Consider the following 6,018-nt stretch of genomic DNA (forward strand, 5'->3'; position numbering starts at 1 on the left):
CAGGTGAAATCCATTGCTTCAAATTGTATACAACCTCAATCTGCTGAAATGTTCTTTTTGTGGCATTTGTTCATGGAGGGTTAATCACTGGCTAAATCTTGCAAAATGCAAGAGTGACAATTTACGCAAACTGTAGCATCAAGAATTATATACATGTCTTAAATTTTTAGATGTAATTTGAGGTAATGACAAATTGTAATACATGAACTTGAATTTGATACTGATCAAATAGAGAAATGAAGGTACTTGTGTTGAACTTACTACAGTTTCAATGATTAGGGTAATTTGTTTTTTGTCAAGGTTGTCTTTCAAACAGAAATCGTGTGCAATATCCAAGGTAATTTTAAATACTCATGCAAGTATGATGCATTTGTTTTTGTAGGTAAAGTTCATCTCTGACGATTATACTGAAGAGATGTACATAAAGCAGAAGATGCAGTGAGTTCATTGATGGTAAGTGAAAAATGTCACAAAAAGAACTGTGAAATAATGGTACCTGATGGATTATAACTTAGTGTAATCTGAAAGATGTTTCTTACATCAGCATACCCAAAATAATACCTAAAGGAGGAAAGATGAGGAAAGATGGTTTGTCAGACAGGTACATTTTGGAATGCCGCTGGATGACGTTTACATAAATATTTATCGTAGAGAGCCAACAAACAAGATAACTGGAACTTATGTGGATGGAGCAACCGAGCTGACTGAACTTCAGAGATGCTATGGGTCATCAACACCACCATTCTTCAAACCTTTAAAAAATCCTAGGACAACAACCATCTTGCCGGATCATTCTCGCCCGGAGGGGACAACATGTCCTGAGCGCAATTGACCTTGCCAGGGTCAGGTCACGACCTGTGATGCCACCCAGGTCATACCAGAGGGAAGAGGTCATCAAAGCAACGTACGAAGTAGGGGTCAAGGTGTAATTCCCTATGTGACCTATTTGGCACGTGGATCCAGCAGCTTTGGACGCTTCTAGTTTTTCCAACCATTTTACGGTTTCTGTCCCCCACAGATGGGAAGACAGTGTTTGCTGACAAAAAAAGTTGAGAGCTGTACATGTGTACGTTCTTACGTGGGAGTATTTTGACACCCTCTTTAATTAGTGCCAGTTGCAATATTCCAGATTCGGCAATCGATTGCATTGTAGAACAGCTAGTAAAAACTCAACTGGATATTGAGATGCAAACGACCCAAGTAAAGTCTGCCTCACATGGACTTCTGCCTGAAAAAAGACAGAAGTGCTGCACTTCTTCACACATGCGCCTTGAAAAGAGCCACCCCTGCGTATCTCAATTGACAGAATGGAGTTGGTATGCAGATGAACAGTTTGGCTCTTTTGTAGCGGTAATGCTTGACAGAGATGTGGACAGTAAACTGATCAAAGGAAACTCTGCTTGTGGCAGTGTTTACAAACTTGTCTTAACCAAGAACATAAAGAAATATAGCAATACATGAGCATGTACTGTCCAAAGCTAGTCTTGCGTCTTGTCTATATGGTGCGGATACATACTGGGTTGTCAGCCTTTGATACCTGCTGCTCCTTTAGTGTGTTTCCATTACTGTTGCTTCTACACTAATGTGGACACAAACTGGACTGATTTCATCCGGGGCAGTAGAGGTCTTTAGTATGTTGCATGTTGAATTGAGAAAGATGTGTCTCCACGTTTCAGGATCATAACCTACTAAAGATTGTTCAGTACACAGAACTATGTACTTATGATCTTGACAGAGGAGCACTGTGGAAGAGATATGCAGACATCTTAAAAAATCTCTCATCACTTGCTGCATCAACCACTACTAGTGTGGAAGGCAAGCTGCTGATGATTGTGTTAGCTGGAGATTGGCCTTGTCAACCAGGCCCCCTACTTCAAAGGCAGCCTCAAGCATTGGCACATAATTGGAGAAGCAGCAGATGTTAGAGAAACTGTGATGTTTCAGCACTGTTTAGCATAGGCTGTATTAGCTACCATACTACCTAAGTGCCTTTCATGCAGACCTCCAGCTGACTCAGTGCTTGTGTACAGTCATCACCAACAAAGATGATATGATGGATGTGACTTGCAATAGACTGAACTTCTGATTCGTTTGTACAGGTTTCTGTGCTTGGCCACGTTACAGTGCCGTCATCCAGCCTTCAAGCATGGTTCAGGTGAGTGTAACTGTTGAATATTTTACTTAGATTGTATATTTGTAATGTAAGGAGCATCGTTTTGTCAGTTGTAAACAAAACCATTGAACTGAATCGAACTAAAATTTCACACAAGAAAGAACAATACACATGTATGCTTGTGATCATCAACAGCTGGTATAACATTGAATGTGAGATATTTGATATATTATGAGACATGTTATGTATCTTTCCAGAGGGAGTTTTGGGGGACACACTTTATTTTTTTTTGTGGAACACCCTTGTGATGGATCCTCATGCATGTCATTCTCTTATCTGATTGTTTGTAGAAGCCATGAACCACAAATCAGCATGTTTCCTTCCAGTTTCCAATGAGCACTCTGACAGCATCACTTAGCATGCCAGTATTCAACATTGTGCAGGTGAGACAGATTGTCTGATGTTCTGGATTTTGGCATAATTATTATTATTATTTTTTTTAAAATTTTTGTTCTTAAAAAAATAAAATGAACTGAATTGTGTTTGGTTTGGATCATCTTCCCGGTGAGAATTTCTACTCTGGGGCTTGTGTGCAGACGCTGATTCCCATGCTATAAGGACTTGGGGCTTTCTGATGTTAATTGTGATCAACATAATGTGTCGCCTCACCTATACTTTTGCGAAGTGCTTAACTCAGCTGCGATGTGTTACACATCATCTCGCACTTTTGTGAAATAAATTTCATGCAACCAGACTAATATGTCAGACAGGAACGTGCATTGTAGTAAATATTTGTGTGCATTCCAAAGATAAGTATCATTAAAAACAACTGTGCAATTGCATTATGCATCTAGCATGTCTAGGCAAAATTTCTTTGCAATAGCAATTTTCAAGCTAGAAATTTGTGATCATTTCTCTGATTACTGAAAATTTATATATGTACAACTTCGAAATACTTGCCAATTATGGCATAGGATTTGATGAAGAAGTAATCAATAAATCAATTAATTCTGTGTAGATCATCTCTGTAAAGATGGCTGTGTTGCTTCAGTTGCCACATCTCTACGTATGTTCTTCCTGTTAGCAAAGGCACACTGTGACAGCATCCACTTTCTACATGCTAATACATGCACAGTATTGTTCAGGTGAGTAGATATTTAACTGACAATCTGTTGTGATTGTCACATTAAATGTTGCATGATTGCGGATGTAAAAGTTAAAAACTGCCTGAATAAGAATAACGGTTATAAAAGCTTTTACGCAAAAAAATGTATAAATTTATACTTCAGTGTGAAAAAGCTTCCACAAGTAAAAATATCCTGCCAAATGAAAATAGCAATTCTTGGTGTTAAAACACAAGTACATGTAGTCATTAAAGGGAATATACAACGTTTGCTTTTTCTGTAATTTTGTTGTACTGACTTTTTTTAAGTTTTGTGTTCGTAGATGCTGGAAAAACCAAGAAAAACAATCATGACCTTGTAAGCTGGTTCCCTGACCCCACTGAAATTGAATGGTGACAGTCAGGCTAGCTTGTAGCCATTCATGGGTTGTATCATTGATTGCAAAGAAAATGTGGACTGACTAAATACGGTAAATTTGGGACAGTATGTGAAAAGAGTCAGATTTTCCAAAGGCTGGTCGATCAATTAGTGTTGGAAATTGTACAGAAATACCACTTATCTTAAAAATGATGGCACACAAGGTAACATGATTTTATAGGATGCTTTAGACTGTCATTTACCAACAGTCCAGTAAGGTATTACATAATAATTTGGTAGTTTTGTTTTGTGATGTATGCAAATGTTGTATTTTCCTGATTTTTAAAAAGGTTATAATGTTTGTACTTTGGACAACGATTGCACTTGGCATGTGGAGTCTGACATAAAAAGGACCTGAATACATTTCTAGAAATAATATTTACACTTTCAGTAAAATGCAACTTGAAGTGATCGTGTCCAATAGTTGCTGAGCAGTTTGCAAAGATTTGTTGTGCCAAAAATTTACCATGCATAATTTGTGTAGAGTGCTGTTTATGATCAAGCATTTCATGTTTTGTTTTATTCAGGGAAAGACATATGCAAACCTATCAGCTTCCAAAGTCGGCAACATCCTGCTGTCACTACAGTCTCAGCACCTACCAGCTCCCACTCTGTCAGCAACATCCTGCTGTCACATGTCCAGCTACCGGTACTTGAAGTTACTGTGTGCTTGTACATTCTCAGCACCTACTAGCTCTCACTCTGTCGGCAACATCCTGCTGTCACATGTCCAGCTATTGGTACTCGGAGTTACTATTTGCTTGTACTTTCTCAGCACCTACCAGCTCCCACTCTGTCAGCAACATCCTGTCCAGCTACCGGCACTTGGAGTTATAGTGTGCTTGTACATTCTCAGCACCTACTAGCTCCCACTCTGTCAACAACATCCTGCTGTCACACCTCCAGATATGTGGAGTTATTGTGCTTTTACAGTCTCAGCCAGTATTGGATTGCAAGTTGTCTTATGCTGCTACAACCTACACATTTAGCATTCTCTTGAACCTTGAGGAACCACCATATGAACAAAGAGACAGTCTCTGAAACACTCATAATAAACCTGTCACGGTGGTTTGTTGAACATTCGTATTATTTGGAGGACTTGCAATTAGCTCATATAGTCAACTAGCTATTCCAGTCCTCTGGAATTTGCTTGAGGTTATTCTATACTAGTAGCAAGCCTTTTTTGTGCACGGTCAAGAGTAGATCGAGAAAGCAGTTGTTTTTAAGGGCAAAACAATTGTTCTTGTTCCTTGAAAAAGTTGGTCAAAACATTTTCCCAACCATTTTTTTATTTAAACAGTAAGATAAAGGGCAACGAGGACTGTTTAATGCCATTTCTACATGGTAGAAAAACAATTCAATGCTAATTTTTATCCAAGATATTCAAAGTTTTGGTGTTATTGGCAAAGAGAGTACCCGCAAGAGTGGTTGTGACATGTACATGCAAAACTGTTTGCAATGATTATGCTATTATTATGATAAAAATGGTGCAAAGTACGGCGTTAAAATGGGCTCTCTCCTTGTACATAGCACAATACATAAGTGATTGTGATCATAAATGTATTGAATTACATAAAATACAATTGTGGATAAATATTTGGTAATTTGGGGGAGGGGGTGAGTGTAGGGGGGGGGAAGCATATTAATGCCGGTGTCACATGAAAATCCGACTCCTATGAAAATCGGACCCCTTTTCCCTATTATTGGTTAATCCCTCTCACGTGACCGGTCACTTTCCTAATTACCATACTTACGCATGCGCGGTATTACCAATGAGTCCGAATTTCATAGAAACGTAAATTCACGCTACACCGGTGCATACTTTGTCTGATTGCTATGAAAATGTGATATTATCAAGCATTGGCTGATTCATGTTCGCACCAAGTATGCCAGTGTCATGGTCTCACTTATCAGGTGTGCGCACTTCTCCAAAAGGGACATTTAACTTCAATACGCACGTGCAAAATTGTGCTGCGGCTGTACATTATCGCCAACCTTATTGCGTGTGCTCACTGCACTGTGTTTGTGAAGAAGTGAGCGCATTCTAAGTAAGACTGTGACACTGGCTAAGCTGTGAATTGCTACCGAGATAATTGCCTACTTTTGCGTCATTTCGTCTATGTTAATTTAAGTATTTATTTACAATATCATTTATAGATTAAACTCATTAAAGAGACACTGCAGCCTGGCAAATGCGCAATTGGGCTACAAAATGCATTTTGAGTCGAATGGTGTAAAGTGCTTGGGATATAAACAACTACACAAACATCCATTGAAAATCACCTGGGGGGGGGGGCACTTTTGCAACCCCCAAAATATGTGTGTTCAGTGCTGGTTGAGATTCCAGCTGTAAACGTTTCACCC

At 39.0% G+C, this 6,018-nt stretch overlaps 1 long non-coding RNA gene across 2 annotated transcripts; it reads left to right on the top strand.

Annotated features, from left to right (window-relative positions):
• Positions 1–240: 240 nt before the first annotated feature.
• LOC119726137 lies at positions 241–5,267 on the top strand. 2 transcript variants are annotated; one of them, XR_005270777.1, is made up of 5 exons: positions 241–453; positions 652–2,155; positions 2,464–2,556; positions 3,132–3,258; positions 4,182–5,267. It is a non-coding gene; the product is annotated as an uncharacterized LOC119726137 (long non-coding RNA). The 2 variants fall into 2 exon arrangements; XR_005270776.1 differs by having other exon boundaries at positions 253–453; positions 2,100–2,155.
• Positions 5,268–6,018: the final 751 nt, after the last annotated feature.

Source organism: Patiria miniata, unplaced genomic scaffold (genome assembly GCF_015706575.1).
Source record: "Patiria miniata isolate m_02_andy unplaced genomic scaffold, ASM1570657v1 HiC_scaffold_2, whole genome shotgun sequence".
NCBI lineage: Eukaryota > Metazoa > Echinodermata > Asteroidea > Valvatida > Asterinidae > Patiria > Patiria miniata.